An 18,630-nucleotide genomic window follows, 5' to 3' on the forward strand; every position below is an offset into this window, starting at 1 on the left:
TTTAATGAGACAGAGGGAGGTTCCTTTCTGACCAAAGTATAAACTAAGAGCACAAATATAGGATTAGCAATTACATTTTAATATGACACTCTACATGGTCACCTGCAGCAATGTAGACCAGCTTTAGAAAGAAGGAAGAGAAACACTAGCTCTTCCTACAATCTCTCTCTCTCTCTATATATATATGTATATGTATACACACACAGAAACACACACATATATGTATATGTAAATATATATAAATGTATATACATATATATACACACATAGTATATATACACACACACAGACATCACAATCAGTCTTATTTACATTTTCATTATTTCCATATTATAAGTGGTAAAGGATAATTAATTCAACTTTAAAATAATTCCCAGAAGATTTCCGAACTAAATAATAGATTCTTCAAAACTCATCATGAATTCTAAGAACTGGGAAATTGTTTTCCTTTTGTATGGTAGCATTCTATTTTGGAATCCGAAATAGAATGAAGGAAAAATGAAAGCCTAAGTAAAACTGTTTCAGTCTCTATTGTAAGACACACTGAGACTCTAGGAAGAGGGCAAGAAATCTCAAGGAGTTTATCCATCATAAGTTATTGAAAAGAAAGACTTTTAACCTTTCAAAGAAAACATGTTGACAGATATATGGAAATCTAACAACACATTGTCACTGAGTGTGAGGACATGATATAAGGTAATGATTTTTTTTTTTTTTTTTTTTTTTTTTTTTGAGATGGAGTCTCGTACTTTGCCAGGCTGGAGTGCAGTGGCGGCTCACTGCAACCTCCGCCTCATGGGTTCAAATTATTCTCCTGCCTCAGCCTCCCGAGTAGCTGGGACTACAGGCACGTGCCACCATGCCAAGCTAATTTTTGTATTTTTAGTAGAGGCGGGGTTTCACCATGTTGACCAGGATGCTCTCGATCTCTTGACCTCGTGATCTACCTGCCTCAGCCTCCCAAAGTGCTGGAATTACAGGCATGAGTCACTGCACCTGGCCAATGATGATTTTTAAAAGTTTATTTGAAGTCAACAGTTCAATAGAGTACCTAAAAGCAATGACTTCTAGGAAACATAGGTTATTTTATATCTAATTTGCAGAAGCGATTATTCATCATTTTCTTTCATTAGAACTGTTACCATAGCTATAAGATTTGTACTAATCTTTAATGCTACTACCTAGGTGGAAATGGGAAATATTTTAAACGTTGGTCAGAGTCCTCAAAGAAGAGGACAAAATAACTAAGAGTTAAGAGACTTTAGCATTAGAACCTAGGATTGAGACTGAGTTCTACCAAAGACTAGATAGGTAATTTAGAGCTAATTGCTTCATATGTGGCTCAATTCTTTATTTGTAATATTGAGTTTATAATAAGTAGCATAAGTAGTGAAGAAAAAATTATAACAAGTACACATTACATTTAATGCACCTAGCACATAGGACAACCTCAACAAAGAGCTGCAGCTGCTGTAAATCACGTGTATATAATATAACATGCAAGCGTATCTTCATGTATTGATTAATTACTACTTCTTAGAAAAGGATCTGATACATATATTTAACATATTTAATATGCCTGCTCATATGTTCACTTAGTACTTATCAATTATATTGAGTGCTTATCTATTAGCTTCATCCATTTGATTAAGATAGCAACTTGCATTATTTAATATATGTTACTCTGTGCTTTCTGTTTCTTCATAGTCAAAAATTGCAATACGTACTAAGTAAAAGGCAGATGTAAGTCATCAGGGTGTTTTTTCCATTTATCAGTTGTGGTAGATGGAAAAGCACCTTAAACGACTCTAGATAGATGCACTTTTTTCTTTTACTTGTTTTAAATTAACAGGATATGAAACCATGCTATATATCTTTTAAAGTTGCTGGGACTTTCTAGTTTATCTAGAGTAAATAGCACAGACATAAACCTATCATAGAAAAATACACTTTACACATATTCAATATACTTCAGAATTAGATGCTTCATGGAATTTTTTAGGTTGCTTTTCTCTTCAACCTTAAATACTTAAACAGGTTTATAAAAATAGATAATTTTTATGCTTCAGAATATTGTAACTGTGCCAGGAATTGGTAATTTTGAGTTTATAAAATGGCATAACTGAATTTGAAAGATATAACAACACCATAGTTGATAAAACAAATTATTGCTAAAAAGAATTTAAGCAGGCACTACCAACATAAAATATTATGATATTTAATAAATAAGAATGACATTTCATGAGGTTTTCCATTCGGATGGTGCATGTCCTGGGAAGAATTTCTTTATGACATTATGTCACAGAGACTATATTAAGTAGTAATTACTACTAACAAAAAGTAATACTGCACAAATTACCAAAGCCATCCTTTTTATTAACACAACTTGATAAAAAATAAGAAAGCTATTGCTAAAACTATCACATTAATATTCCTCTGAGATTTGAACTATAATTGTAGTCGCTTTTATTCTGCCCCATGAGACACAAGAGGAATGCAGGAGGCAGCTGGCAATCTACTGATGTAATTATATTTCTCCCTATGTTTGAATTATTAGGCAGAATTTTTGCTAATAGAGCTGCAAATGAGTAGTATCCTAGTCTCTTTATATTAAACTCACTTATTAGTGGGCTGTAGAGAGATTTCCAGCACAGCACAGACATCACATATTGTATGTCTCTGACCTCCACTCATAACTCATCAGTAACAGAGAAGTTAAGGAATTGCAAGAAATAAAGAAAAGTTAAGATATTGCCTAGCAACACTTGAAAATATTAAAGTCGTAGAAGACTCACCAGGAATGAGAAAAGGTGAAATCATTTAAAAACTATATTAGACATAGTTTCTTAGTTTCTATGTCATCTAGATAGAAAAAGAGAGCTAAGCAGAAATTGGCTCATTTTCCATGCATCAGAAAAGCAATAGAGGAATAGATAGAAATAAAGACATACTTTTCTAGTCATCACTGCAAACTCATATCAGGGCAGTAAAATTTCCATCAAAAATATTTCAAACTGAGTTTAAATTTAAAGTAATAAAATATGCATCTAATACAAAAATAATTGAGTCACAACACCATGCTGTCTTGCTTCAGTGTGGCATCCGTGACATCGTTTCTAGGCCTTTTTATTTATTTCAAGAAATAGTAAATAGGTCTACTTTTTATTTTAAAAATTAAACAGCTTTCTTATTTCAAATACACACTTATTTTTAATCACTGAACATGACAATTCAGATGCTGTTTTCCTTGCAAATGGCTCTCTAAAGCATTGATACTGGGATTCAAGAGATCCTTAGAGGCATGGAATATAATGAAAAATATCACAGGGTTGCAAGTAAAAATATGCTTAGCAGTGTTGTTTTGAGAATTAAATAAAAAGTAAACAACACAGCTTCTTTGTGTATGAGGAGATAATTTCAATAAATACTTGGTCAATCTTACCGATGTATAATATCCCATGGGAATTATTTCAAGAGCAGAGGGTATTTGTGTTGGTTATAGCAGAAGAAGCTACTTGATGTATCAAACTACCTTTACGTGTCTTCTACAGTGCTTTTGAGTAAAACATCCACACATGCACATAGCCCTTCCTGAGACTGGAATGAGGTTGCGGGAACGTCTATCAGTGAGATATTAGGAAAGGGAGGAGACAGAGCTACTTTGTGTGAAGATGACGTCGGGATAAAGCACTCTGTCTTAATACAGCCTAGCCTTTGGATGAAAGCCATTTTGCATGGCATGGGTGGGAGGGTAAAAGAGGAATACAACTTAGCAAAGTAGGTGGACGCTCCTAGAAACAGAAATGACAAAACTATTTAATGTTAACATAAAAAGATTTATCTACTAATATATAAATTAGACTCCACCATTGCTGAGGCCCTGACAATTTTTGCTTTTCCTGGATGAGCGCAATGCTAAGTATCTGTCTCATCCCCTCTATAATGTTCCCAGAAAAATCTTCCTCAAATATAAAACTGAAATTTGTAGTCATCTGCTTAAAACCCGGTGTCTTGGAGGCGGAGGTTGCAGTGAGCTGAGATCACACCATTGCACTCCAGCCTGGACACCAAGAGCGAAACTCCATCTCAAAAAACAAAAACAAAAACAAAAACCTGTGTCTTGTTTTCCAGAATAAAATTGATTGTCACAGGTTGATTAGTATGTACTTAAAAGTAGACTTGACCGAAGCCAGTGAATTTTAGCAGAGAAGACATTTGTAATTTATATTTCCAACAAAATAAAGGCTTCCATACACTTCTTTTGATAGGGAAGGAAAAGTAATAAATTAGAACAAGCATGATTACTTTAAATGGTAAGTCTCTAACAGGGTTTGATTGCTGTCTCAGACTTTATCAAACACCATTAGTGTCCCATACGGCACACTACTCTGTCCTCAATACATTTGAATTCTGATCACATGGTAGGCACTCAACAAAAAATTGTTGAATGAGTGACTACCATTCCATTCTTTACTTCTATGAGATCAACTTTTATAGATTTCACATATAAGTGAGGTCTTCAGGTATTTATCTTTCTATACCTAGTTTAGTTCATATAATATAATGTTCTCCAGATTCATTCATGTTGTCACAAAAGACATGATTTCCTTCTTTTTATGGCTGAATAATATCCCATTGTTTATATATATCACATTATCTTTATCCATTTATCTGTCGACAGACACTTAGATTGATTCCATATCTTGGCTACTGTGACTAGTGCTGCAGTGAACATGGGAGCGCAGGAATCTCATTGATATACTGACTTCATTTCCTTTGGATGTAAACCCAGTAGTGAGACTGCTGGATTATATGATCATTTTATTTTTAACTTTTTGAGAAACCTCCATACTGTTTTTCGTAATGGCTGTATTAATTTACATGCTCACCAACAGTGTGCAAGGGTTCCTTTTTCTCCACCAATACATACTACTTTTTGTCTTTTGAATAGTGGTCATTCTAACAGAAATGAAGTGATATCTCATTGGGATTTTGTTCTGCATTTCCCTAATTATTAGTGATGCTGAGCACTTTTTCATATACATGTTGGCCGTTTGTATGTCTTTTGAAAGACGTCTGTTTAGGTCTTTTGCCCATTTTTAAAATCAGTTTATTTGACTTCTTGCTATTGAATTGTTTGAATTCCTGATTTTGTTTGGATATTAAGCCTTTATCACATGTATAGTTTATAAATATTTTATCTTATAAAGAGAAGTGAATGCCAAGTTCCTGAATCTAGAAAGAAGAGGTATTGTGTTTAGTGGCAAGAGGTATTGTGTTTAGTGGTCGTTCATCTAGACCACTTCAATGGAACTTCTTTTATCCATAAAACAACTGAGAATACATGCAAAAAAATAGTCAGCCTGCAAACCTGAAAAAAATACTTGAGACATAGGATGTATAGAAGTCAAACAGAAAGCAAGGGTCGGGCGGCGGGGGGGGGGATTTATCTTGCCTCTGATTTATTACAATGGCTATCAGCTCTGTGTACTAATGCCCCAATAGCTAATAATTGAGTTAATATATTAACCAGCATGTACTGATCACAATTAGTGTGTGATCAGTCATTATGCTCAGTGTTTTCCTTACATTATCTCATTTACTCTTAAACCATGTGAAATTGGTATTATTATGTCCATTTTACATATAAGTAAATTTATGCTTGGAGTAAATTGATTACCTTTTTCAGGATCACACAGTCCACAGTGCAGTCAAGGTTCAAGTGAATGGCTTTCTGAATCCAAAACTTCTTAAAATATTATGGTATATTTAATGCTGGTAAAAAATGTCACTTAAGGTCCCTTTATAATATACCAAGAATTGTGCAGAGTCTAAATTAGCCAATCTTTTCATCCATTCGTTGTAGATTAATTCACCATAGAGGATCATGTCATATGTATGTATGAGAAAAACAAACATTTTAATGCACATTAAACTCAGAGAATGTTGTACTGTATAAGCTGAGGTTGAGAAAGTACACATAAATCTTAATTATTCAAGATTATGGTTTAATTATTTTTTCTAAACCCAAACTAGTTAATTGAACACCAAAACATCAATTATCTAGTTTTCTTTGTTGATATACAGAAATTAAATTTTCAAATTTCTTATATATTTATGTTATAAACACAAATCCTATATGCTGTAATTTTTAATTTATAAAAATTAAATTGCAAACAGTTTTGAGACTCTTAGGAACATGTTAAGAGGTGTGCTTGAATTTAATTTAAATTCTCAAAATGTTAAAATACTAATTTCAGTTTCAATAAGGTAGTAGCTAAAAAGTTGATTATACTAAAACAATTTTTTGGTTAACTTTCTTCTCAACCTTACTCTTCAGTTATGAAGACTTGTGCCTTTAAAACCGTTCCAAAGTTTATATACATTTTGCTGAATGAAGTGCTTTAGGCACTAGCAATTTCAGGTGTTTAATATTCAACAGGCATAGTCCTAAAAGTCAATGCATGTTTTAAAATTTTCATTGCATATCCATGTGTTACTGCAGAGCTCTTAAAATCATTGCTTTGTTATGCTACTAAAAGTTGGCAAGATGAGTTTTTGATATGATACCTTAAATTTAAAGTGAAAAAGGTTGATGTTGTAGTTTCTGAGAAATGTGCTAAGTATTACATTTAAATAATACAATCAGAATTATCTACTTTATATTTTAATAATAAAATAATCCTGGAACGTCTTAAACTTTAAAAAATATATTAATGAAATTGTTGTCACTGATTCAGCATAGAATATTTTGAAGGCATACATAAGCCAGAATAATAGTATGTACATCTATTTTTATGTATATATTGGATTACATCATTTTGTAACCTACATTTCACTTAAATGTAACTAAGTATTATGACCATGTGTCCACGTTTACATCTTCTTAATGTCTACATGTTATTCATTGTATGAATGTGCCATAATTTGTGAATCCAATCCCAGATGTTTGTGTATATATAATTAGATTCAATTTTTTAATGTTGTCTTCCATTCCTTAATTTTCTAATTACAGAAGATAAACTATCTTAAGTGGAATTACCAAATCAAAGGTATATTTTTAAAGGAATTTTAATGTGTGTTGCCTTGTGATGTATAAGAAATCGAAATAAAATTTTGTGTTTTTTTGCATACTTTGGCATCTGAAAGGTCATTGAACAACACAACCTCACAAGTTGCAGGAACAATGGCTTATATCAGGTTGGTATGTAACCTCCTTCAATAGCTCTACTGCAACTTAGCATGGCTTTTGGATATTGCTGATTGGCCCTCCATTGCAAAACCCTAAACTTAATAGTTTATGTTAAGTCACACCTGAGACTTTGGGAGCAGACATATCCCAAAATGTTATGCAAATGTGATGCCTCTAGTATTCAAATGATTATTCAGCTTTTGCTGCTTATAAATCTTTAATATCTCTCTCTTCTTCTTCCTAAAGCAGTTAACCTGAGACCAATTAGTGATAAAGTCATTGCAATTTTCTGTGATGCTGATACCTTTCCAAGTTGGGATGTGAAAAACAATTATATTTGAGGATAGGTTCAATACATTGACCCTGACTTTGAAATATGCTGTTTTTCCTCCACTCAATCAGTTTATAAAGTAATGAAATAGAGGGAAAAACATTCAATGCCAGTAAATTATAATTAATGAGTTGAAATGTTTGCAATCATTTAAAAGTAAAACTAAATACTATTCATTATTTCATATACTTTTCTAAAATACTGCTTTTCTATATTTTCGTAGTCTATGTTGAGTTCTAAAATTTGATAGAATATAAACACATTAGAGACCAATCTGAAATTTTCTCTGAAACGTGAATGACTAGTTACTTTTTTGCCTTTCAGCTGTGCTTTTCTCATTATATTTATCCATCCAATATTTCATATTTCAGGAATTTACACATACATTAAAAAACATCAGATATTTTCCCTGTATATGATATATGTGATATGTAATGTTTAGGATTTGTGCTTGTTTCTACAATTTAATAATTCAATGTTTATATCATACACAATATATGTCACTTCTATACACACACACAATATATATATAGATATATAATTACATATAGATACACATAATATGTTATATATTAGATATTATATATCTCTATATATTATATATCTATATATAGTATATAATATATAGCTATATATTATCTAATATATAATATAGAGCTATAATATATGTTATGTTATATAACATATATTATAATATATAACATATTATAATACATAACATATAATATATAACATATATTATATAGATATATATTATATAGATATATTATATATAGTATATATTTATAGATAATATAGATATATTAACGTAATCATGCTTGTTCTAATTTATTACTTTTTCTTCTTCCCTATCAAAAGAAGTCTATGGAAGCCTTTATTTTGTTGGAAATATAAATTATAAATGTCTTCTCCGCTAAAATCCACTGACTTCAGTCAAATCTACTTTTGAATACATATTAATCAACCTGTGACAATCAATTTTATTCTGGAAAACAAAAAAGGACACCTTTGTTTTTGTTTTTGAGATGGAGTTTCGCTCTTGTTGCCCATCCTGGAATGCAGTATCTATAATAACAATATTATTTAATATCTATAATAGTCTATAATATCTGTATTATATATAGATATGTATAATTTTATGTGTATATATTACATATAATATTATTATATTACATATAATTATATTTTTGTAATATACAATTATACAATTAGATATAATTATATATGTACAATATTATAACATATAATTATATATTATATAACTATAATATGTAATATAATTATATATTATATATTATATAATATACATCTATATAATTATATATTATATAGCTATATAATATATAATATTATTGTATATTATGTATATTATAATATACATCTATATAATTATAGATATAAATATAGCTAAAATTTTTGTAGATATATTATACAATATATAATATACATTATATATCTGTATAATTATATATCTATATATAATTTTATCTATAGATAGTTTTAACATTTTATTTGCTTCTGCATAGGTAAAGGATTAAAAGGAATGAGCAATAATAATAAAATATTTGGTATGAAATAAAGGGATTTATCATTAATAAAATGAAATTCAGACTCATGTTAAAATACCCAAATGGTAAAGAGTAACACAACACAAAAATTGAAAGATACCAATACCTTTGCTTTACAATTTAAGTTTCAATATTCAGCACCATTCCATCTTGTTTTGATTCTTGCATTAGTTACTGCTGTAATTGTAAACAATCGACTAACACCTCGACTTTTTAAATTTTAGCTCAAATATTATCAACTGACTAGCCCCTTTTAATTTGAGGAATTTTGATCATATTTCCTTTCCTCATGTGAGTTTCGTAGATAAGCATTTCTTTTTTATCTTTGTCCTTTTAAATAACATATATAAGCCTGTCTGTATTCTTCTGTTATCTTGAGATAATGTCTCTTAATCCACACTATGTAAGTGAAGAAATAAATGCCATTTTATCTCCCCATTTTTCTTCCATCACTCCTACTTCCTGACATCTATCACCACAGCAATCCATGTACATTGACAAAGTTTGCTGAAAGACCTACTGTCTCTTAGGCTAAACTGTTTTGTTTTCTTTTCCATTCTTTTGTTTTGTTTTATTTTGGTTTGTTTTTTGTCTTTGTTTTTGGTAGCAGCCTCTATCCAATTATGCTTTATTGGGGCATGAGGGTAGGTGTTGGGGTCAATTAAGCAAACTCTACATCTCTGTAGAATACACAAACCATGACTCAAGAAACAACAAAAATAAAAACACTAACCATAAACTCAATATCACAAAAGATCTCATTTTCAAACCCAGAATTTCCTGGCATAGATAATACAAATTGCAAAACAAACAGATATGTAAAAACAGGCCAAACAATTCTATTAACGTATTCAACAAAAAGAATAATGTGAGCTAGAAATTAAAAAAGGAGAAACAGAGACACTTTATGGTAACCTTTTCCTATCATTTTCAACGCAGTAATGCAGACACTGAGGCACAGTTCAAATAATGCACTTTTAAATAACATTAGCATAGAAACATGGACTGAAAAACCAAATGGACAGGTCTTTCAGGAAGAGTAGAGTGACGAATGTTTGACTCTCCCTCCTGTCCTTAAGACTCGGGAAATGTGAGAATATGAGAAATAAACGTTGTTGACCTTCTAAGCTATGTAAAAACCTAGCTGAAAAAGGCTGAAAAATTTGCAGAATATCTGCAAAATTGGTGCAGATAGGGCCATAATAAAATAGCATACCAATTAAAGAATGTCTTGTAATCAATCTCTCTCATAAAGTGGTATACACTTGAGACAATCAATGGAGGTAATCCAAGGCTTACCAAGGCCCTTTGGCTGAGAAGGAAAAGGCCTGGAAGTCCAATTAGGTTGGAAGAGTTGTTAATGGGTAGGAAAGCTAGCCCCCTGGTATACTAGCCACTGCACTGGGCAACATGACTGCAGTAGAATCCTTGGCAGGCCAGAAGCTTAGATAGATAGATAGATAGATAGATAGATAGATAGATAGATAGATAGATAGATAGATAGATAGATAGACAGACAGACAGACAGATAGATATAACAAAAGGCTAAAAGCACAAGAAATATCTCACCAGAGCAAAAAGCTAAAATAAATCATGCCATCTCCATAGTATGGAAGATTATGTAGCCATTAAAATAGCAGTATAGGCCAACATGGGTAATCATGACACACAGGCCAATTCTGGAACATTTTCTCTTTGTGTCAATAAAGTTTTATTGGAATGCAGCCACACCCATTTATTTAACCATTGTCTGTGGCTGCTTTTACCACACAATGGCCAACTTGAGCAGCTGTGACAGAGACTATCTAGGCAGCAAATCCTAAAATATTTGCTATCTTGCTCTTTACAAAAAAACTGAAAAATGAGGTTATAAAACTACGTATGCTAAGCTCATATGTTTATAGCTAAAAGGGCATTTGCGTGTGTGTGTATGGGGAAGGACAAACACCATGATGTTAAAAATGGCTATCTCTACTAGGATTATTAATGACTTCTTTTTGTCGTAATTATCTGTTTTTTAAAATTTATACATAATAACAATTTATACATATATGTGTATATAGAAACACACACATATATATGTATAAATTTGAAAACAGCAAATAACCAAAATCTTCGAGACAGTTTTTATCATTTGTTGTCAATCATTGGTTGTAACAGCTGAATTTTCAGAAAAGGAAAATGGACTCTTCTGTGTTTCTGTAGACCACAGCTCGCCAGCCTCATGGACTATGTGGGCCTCATTTTAGTGCAGAGCAGGCTGCAAATTATTTCAAGGTTCTGTGGGTTTGATAGCAGTTGTCTGGAAGGAGGACAACTGCTCATTTTCAACTGTGGTCTCACAAGCATGGAGAGACTGTTATTTTCATCTGTGCTCCTTCAATCGAACATGAAACATCTGTCACAAAACTATTGTCTGATGTGGCAGCAAAGGCTTCTCTCCATCGAAAAGCCCAGCAGCTGCTGCTGGAAAGATCAGACAACTACAACCAATATGTCAATACCTGTACCAGACCACCATGATTTTTTTAATAATACTGAGCATTGCAGCGTTGGTAATAATAATCATGGCAATATTCTGTGATGTCATATGTACATACACACACACACACACACACACACATAGAGAGAGAGAGAATATTGTGTGTGTGGTGTGTGTGAGATATATTTACATACGTACATATATATATAGAGAGAGAGAATATTATGTGTGTGTGATATGTATGTGTAAGAGAGATATTTATATACACACACACATATACATATATCATTGACCTAAAATAGACTTTTAAAGTAGGAACGTGATAATGTATTTGAAAGATTTAAATCTCACATAATTCATGTGTTTTTAATTTCTTCATGAACTTAGGTCTTGAACTGCAAAGTTTGCTTTTCACTGGTAAGCAGAGGTTTGCAAATGTTGCTACAGAAATTCTATGTCACATGAGGGTACTGAGTTTTCTTGGAAAAAATAAAAGAACCACTTGGACCAGTTGAATTTGAATGCATTTTTAAAACATTTTTCTTCTGGGGCTCAGGAGGAATTATTTAATTTAAAGCATCTAAGAGATGAATGTTGATGTGGGAGAAAACGGAGTAGCTGGGTGAAGAGCATAGTCTCAGGAGTGCGAACACAACATTGAATCGTGTTTACCAGCTGTGGGAAATGAGGCAAGCTTCAAGTCCTTGCTTTGCACATCGTTAAAGTGTGGGTGATTGATGACACTACTGCCTGTCTCTCTCATAAAGTTACTTTGACAATCAAATGGGTTAAAATTTGTAAAGTGTTTAGCCTAGTAGGTGGCATATATGAAAGGTTATATGAATTGGTTAAATAAATGGCAGCAGGTGTGATGCTGATCTGAAGCCCGTAGTGAGCCACTGCAGTCAAGCCACTAGAAGAAGTGAGCAATAATGATGGGAAGACATATTTGACTGCAAACCCAAGACACAGGTCAGACACAAATTTAAGAAAGAGAGAGAGAGAAAAAAACACACACACACAAAAGACCCAAAACCGTTGAGAATTCTGGCTTTGTTAAAAAATAAAATTAGAGTAGTCAGGAGACTTGGGAGTCAATTCAGTTTTACTTTTACCCTGGTCTTTCTAAATGGATATGAGGCAAATCACGTGGAGCTCAATGGACTCTGGGTTTGTTTCCTCTTTCCTATCCCACAAATAAATAGCAGACACAGTGTATTTTCCCTTTTGTCATCCCTCAATATTGGAGTGTTGATGAGTTCCCATAACCCCCACCCACTCTCCACACGCCCACCTTGGACACACAAACTGTTGAAACATGTGGTGTTTCTTTTATATGTCATTTGACTTCAATCCTTTTCACTGCCCACAGATCCCTGTCATTAATATCAATTTTTTCTCATCCATTTCTCAAAATATATTCTGTTCTACAAAAGTGTGTAATTCCACAGTATTAACTGGGTGTCACTTAAATCTTTCTAATGATGTACAACTGACTCTTTTATTCATGTTGCCTTTCAACCTCTTTTGGACTGTGATTGTTTCAATTACTGAAAAATGCTGCTATTGAATCCTATTTAGTTATATCAATGAGGTATCACCCATAATTATGTAAATACAATTTTATTTTTCTGACACTACCAGATAATTTTAGATCAGTAGGCATGGCTTCAGTGATTTACTTTGAACTTCAACTTAAAAATCTAAAATTTAAAGACAAATACATTTCTTAATTGATTTTTGTTAATTAATACATTAGTATTCATTGTATTTATTTCTCTTTGATTTGTAAAACCTATACTTCAATTAGTTCAACTGCATAATTATGTATTTGGTTCTTAAAGCAGACCACTCTCTCTCTCTCTCTCTCTCTCTCTCTCTCTCTCCTCTCTCTGTCTCTCTCTCTCTCTTCCATTTTCAGATCATAGCTTAGATGTTGTCTTTCCTAAAATCTTTTCTAACTAAATGGAAACTAGTCATCCAATAAGCTTGACCTATTTGAATAAAAGAAAAAATAATGTAAATACCAACTGAAATAAGTCTAATTATGATAGAGATTTGATATAACCTTTGTAGAATATGTTAAGGGAGAATTTTGAAATATTGAAGTCACGCAAATGAGGTCAAGTGAGTTAGCACAGACGCCTCTTACTTGATCCGAGTTTTGGGAACAGAGGGAAAACACTTGAGAAAGATAAGGGTGCATGCCAAGAGTTAAATACAGTTATATAAAAATTGAGTACCATCTTTTTAGGTTGTTTTATTTCCTTCCATCACTAGAAAACTTTAACCCATAGAGATAGATTTTGAGAAAGTTAAAATCAAAACTTTAAATGAAAATCAGCCTGCTGGGACCTGGTGCTGGGGTGTGCCTCCCTACCTTTTTTTAGGGACCTGGTGCTGGGATGTGCCTTCCTACCTTTTCTTAGGAACCTGGTGCTTGCATGTGCCTCCCTACCCTTTCCTGGAACCTGGTGCTGTGGTGTGCCTCCCTACCTTTTCCTGAGACCTATTGCTGTGACTGCCTCCCTATTATTTCCTGGGACCTGGTGCTGGGATGTGCCTCCCTACTTTTTCCTGAGACCTGATTCTGGGATGTGCCCCCCTACCTTTTCCTAGGACCTGTTACTGTTATGTGTCTCCCTACCTTTTCCTGGGACCTGGGGCTGGGATGTGCCTCCCTACCTTTCCCTGGGACCTGGGGCTGGGGTGTGCCTCCCTACCTTTCCCTGGGACCTGGGGCTGGGATGTGCCTCCCTTCCTTTCCCTGGGACCTGGGGCTGGGATGTGCCTCCCTACCTTTCCCTGGGACCTGGTGCTGTGATGTGCCACCCTACCTTTTCCTGGGACCTGGTGCCATGATGTGCCTCCCTACCTTTCCCTTCATCCCGGCACCCCTGAGCATCCTTCCTAGTTTTCTTCTGCCCTATATTTGTTTTCATTTGCTTTGAAGTCCTAGCACATATTATCACCCTTGCTAATCAATTGTTATCATGATCGTCTGTGTGGTATTCCTGTCCCCAATTTCTTCTCCTACATACAGTTGATAGAGTGTTCTTCCTGAAGCCTAACTCTGAAAATGCCAACATTCTTCTCCCTGAAGACAGAAGTATTCCTAAACATCAATGATTCTTCAAAGACTACCCAGTGTCATTCAAATTCCTTAGGAAACCACACCCCACTCAAAATTAAATATTTTAATGCATTGTTACTTTTTCCTTAAATGAAAATTTGTTTTTTAAAATATTTTTATTACAAAATAAAATGAAGACACGTTGCAATGGTAATCATTATGCCTAATTTTGAACCAAATATTCCTTGCTATCACCAAGTAGTTTGTAATGCAACTTACAATATCCTCTTTGGCTAAAGAGGCAATTTTTAGAGAATGTCTAGATTTCAGATCATTGTAGGGAGCAAACTCACCCATATTTTAGATCAAGCTTGTTTATCATATTCAAAGCTTCTAAGAGCTTATTTTTTTTTTAATGTTCAAATACTGAAAACGTTGCAGTAGATGCTGTCCATAAATATATAACTCTTCATATTCTAGGTACATCTTTCTTGGTTTGTTTTATATACATTTGCTGTGTTTTAGTATTCAGTGAATGAAGATTCATCAATCATCTATTTTCAAAAATAAATATAAGTGCATTTCATGCTTAAATAATAATTAACAAAAGTAAGAAAACAAAATGTTTATCAACAGAGAGAAGCACTGTTCAGATCTTGATTTATAACCTTTTATACTTTATAGATCTATCTAAATTAGTTTTTTAAGAATAGGATCTTATCATATTTATCACTTTTCAATCAGCTGTTTTCATTTAATGTATGACCTATGTTTGGCAGGTTTACTAATTAAAAGTTATTCTGCAGAATTGTTTTACTAGCTGTGTGACTCTAGGGGAATAACTTAATATCTCTGTGATTAAATTTTCCTATCTGAAAGATAGAGATGAAAATAGTACCTTACCCTTAGGGCTCTTTAGAGGATTACATGCAAATTACCCACGATATACAGAGGATCCCCAACTAAAGAATGGTTTGATTTTTCTACTTTATGATAGTGTGAAAGTGATACACATTTAGTAGAAACCTTACTTAGAATTTTATTTTGATCTTTGTCTGGGCTAGCAATATGCTCTACAATCCTCTCTAGTGATGCTAGACCATAGCAGAGAGTCAAAGCTTCCAGCTAGCCAGGCAATCATGAGGGTAAACACTCGATCTCTGCAGTGTACTATGCTGCCAAATGATTTTGCCCAACTGTAGGCTGATGGAATTGTTCTGAGCATGCTTAAGTTAGGCTAGGCTAAGCTATGAGGCTCTGTAGGTTAGGTTTACTAAATGCATTCTTGACATTATATTTTCAAATTACAACAGGTTTATTAGGAAGTAACCCCATTGTAAGGAGATAAGCATCTATTTGTACAGTGTTGCATGTATTAAAGAATAACAATAATATGTTATTATGCAAAATTAAAGTTTTTTTTTCTGGAATAGTGTGTGGCATCTACACAGTTATGACTAGGTCGACACCAATCTATGTGAACCAGTAAAGTTTGCTTAAAAATAATTAAACACTGATAAAGTGTTACGATGAAATTTAGGATGACATTATAAAACTGTTTGTTTACAAGGAATAATATTTAAAAGGTCTTGTTCATTCATATAACACATACATTTATATATATATCTCATATACATAACTAGTATAGTTTTTGTCACTGAAGGTTTTACCATTTTTCTATAACAAATACAGATTGCTAGTGCTATAAAATTTACTAAATTATAAAGTAAAATATATTTTTAAAAAATTATTTGTAATAATTATGACGAATGAATATTAATTTCTTTGAATATCAAAATGTATTATGAGTGCTTGACTAAACTTTACTCAGGTTTCTTCCCGACTCTAGATCCTAACCTTCTTTTCCTTTGAGCAATTTTTTTTTGGTTGGGGGTGGTAAGAGCAATTTAATTATACTTTCTCTCTCTGCCCTTTTGAGATGTAAATATTTTTAAAGGCTCTTGCCAGTTTTACAACCCATGGTTGTCTGTCTTTCTCAAGGATCTGGGAACCAACTCCTCAAAATGTAATCATCACAGAAGATACTGCCCTTTCTCTTAGCTTCTATGAGAGGGTAGAAGCCAACTTTGGCTGGAGCCTTGCTCCAAGTTGTCAAACTACCTCCTGCCATGAAGATATAAGAACATTTACTTTTCCTTTGGGCAAAGTAATTAGCAAACACAGGTAACCTGTCAGCCCCCTACGCTAGTTCTTAAAAACTCCCCAGACTTTTTTTCTTACTGGAACAGGGAATCTACATTTGGTGGTCTCTCCTCTATTGTTGGCAATAACATCAACTTCTGTCTATCTTGTCCAGTGTGATTGTTCTCTTTATTAGAGACATAATGGCTCTAGATTCTTGCTGCTTGCTCTATAATTTGGGGCCAGTTACATGGTAAACTTTTATTTCCAATTTATAAATGGGAACTTTCAACACCTCCCAATTACAGCAGTCATCCAAACGAAAGGAGATAATATATGTAAAGCACTTTACAGAATGATGCGTAAGTTCTCAGCAAGCCTGAAAATTAAAAAGATCTAAGAGATTAAACAGACAATTATGAAAAGACTCTGCCAATAAACATATTAAGAAAAATGTTCAACTGTAAAGTTTTTAAAGTAAATTGAAATAACAGTACAATATTAGTTTTAAACAATCGATGTGACATAGATTTTTTATTTATTTATTTATTATTATTATACTTTAAGTTGTAGGGTACATGTGCATAATGTGCAGGTTTGTTACATATGTATACTTGCGCCATGTTGGTGTGCTGCACCCATCAACTCGTCATTTACATCAGGTATAACTCCCACACAGGGGCCTATCATGGGGAGGGGGGAGGGGGGAGGGATTGCATTGGGACATAGATTTTTTAAAACTTCTCTACAGAGCTGGCCAGTGTTTGGCAAAACATATACGCCTATATACCAGGGCTGAAAATGTAATGGAAATACAAATTGCTATATTTTTTTTTTTTTTGAGACAGAAGTTTCACTCTGTCACCCAGGCTGGAGTGCAGTGCGTTAACTCCAGCTCTTTGCAACCCCTGCCTCCTAGATTCAAGCAGTCCTCCTGCCTCAGCCTCCTGGGTAGCTGGGACCACAAGCAGGTGCCACCACACCTACTTTTTTTGGATATTTTGTAGAGATGGTGTTTTGTCATGTTGCCCAAGCTAGTCTCAAACTCCTGACCTCAAACGATCCACCTGCTCGGCCTCTCAAAATGATGGTATGATACGCGTGAGCCACCGCACCTGACCTATTCTCTTTTTGGAAGGCAATATGCCAATTAAGTATCAGAAATCTTTAAATTGTGCCTGCCTTGCAATTCTACTTTTAGATAAGAAATAGTTGAACATTAGTGAATTTTTATAAACATGAAAGTTTTTCATAGTCATATTTCTAATAATGAAATTTGGAACTGACCTAAGAAATCAAATCATAGAAAATAAATAAATAATTGTAAAATTATACAAGAGAATATACTATATAAACATTTAGAATCACACTTAAGAGCCTTTTATAGTTGAGACAATCTTCATGATAAAATGTAAAGTGAAAAAAGTTAAATAGCATATATAGCCATCCAAATATTCTATATCAAAGAAGTTAGGGTTCTAAAATAACATATGACAAATATTAACTGTAATCATCATTTTTTTGCAGTTTTTTGTAATTTTATAAATAATGGACAAATAATGTGAATATAATCAAAATAACCAGTTTTGGTATTCATTCTCCAGTTTAAAAGCAAGGTTTTCTTTTAGGCCATTTTATCTCTATCAAGAATTAAAATAAATATTTCTGTGTTGTTTTCTATCTTCTCTTTAGGCTCTTCTTGCTTTCTTTTAGCTTTTCTGACTTTAGTTCTATGAGCTTTCATTAACTTTTATATAAGTTTGTCATAAATTGTGTTATCTCCAAATAAACATAATAATTTTCACTGTTTTTTTATTTGAAAGATTATCCCAAATACTGAAT

At 33.1% G+C, this 18,630-nt stretch overlaps 1 protein-coding gene and 1 long non-coding RNA gene across 5 annotated transcripts in view; one reads left to right on the top strand and one right to left on the bottom strand.

Moving 5' to 3' along the window:
- LOC105465328 (leucine rich repeat transmembrane neuronal 4) overlaps positions 1-18,630 on the bottom strand; it is a 780,577-nt gene that overhangs the window by 542,479 nt on the left and 219,468 nt on the right. The gene's annotated exons all lie outside the window — the stretch shown is intronic.
- LOC105465330 (uncharacterized) lies at positions 559-14,748 on the top strand. Its single transcript, XR_977487.3, has 3 exons — positions 559-696; positions 7,150-7,200; positions 14,617-14,748. It is a non-coding gene; the product is annotated as an uncharacterized lncRNA (long non-coding RNA).

The sequence above is a fragment of the Macaca nemestrina genome, chromosome 13 (assembly GCF_043159975.1).
Source record: "Macaca nemestrina isolate mMacNem1 chromosome 13, mMacNem.hap1, whole genome shotgun sequence".
Classification (NCBI taxonomy): domain Eukaryota; kingdom Metazoa; phylum Chordata; class Mammalia; order Primates; family Cercopithecidae; genus Macaca; species Macaca nemestrina.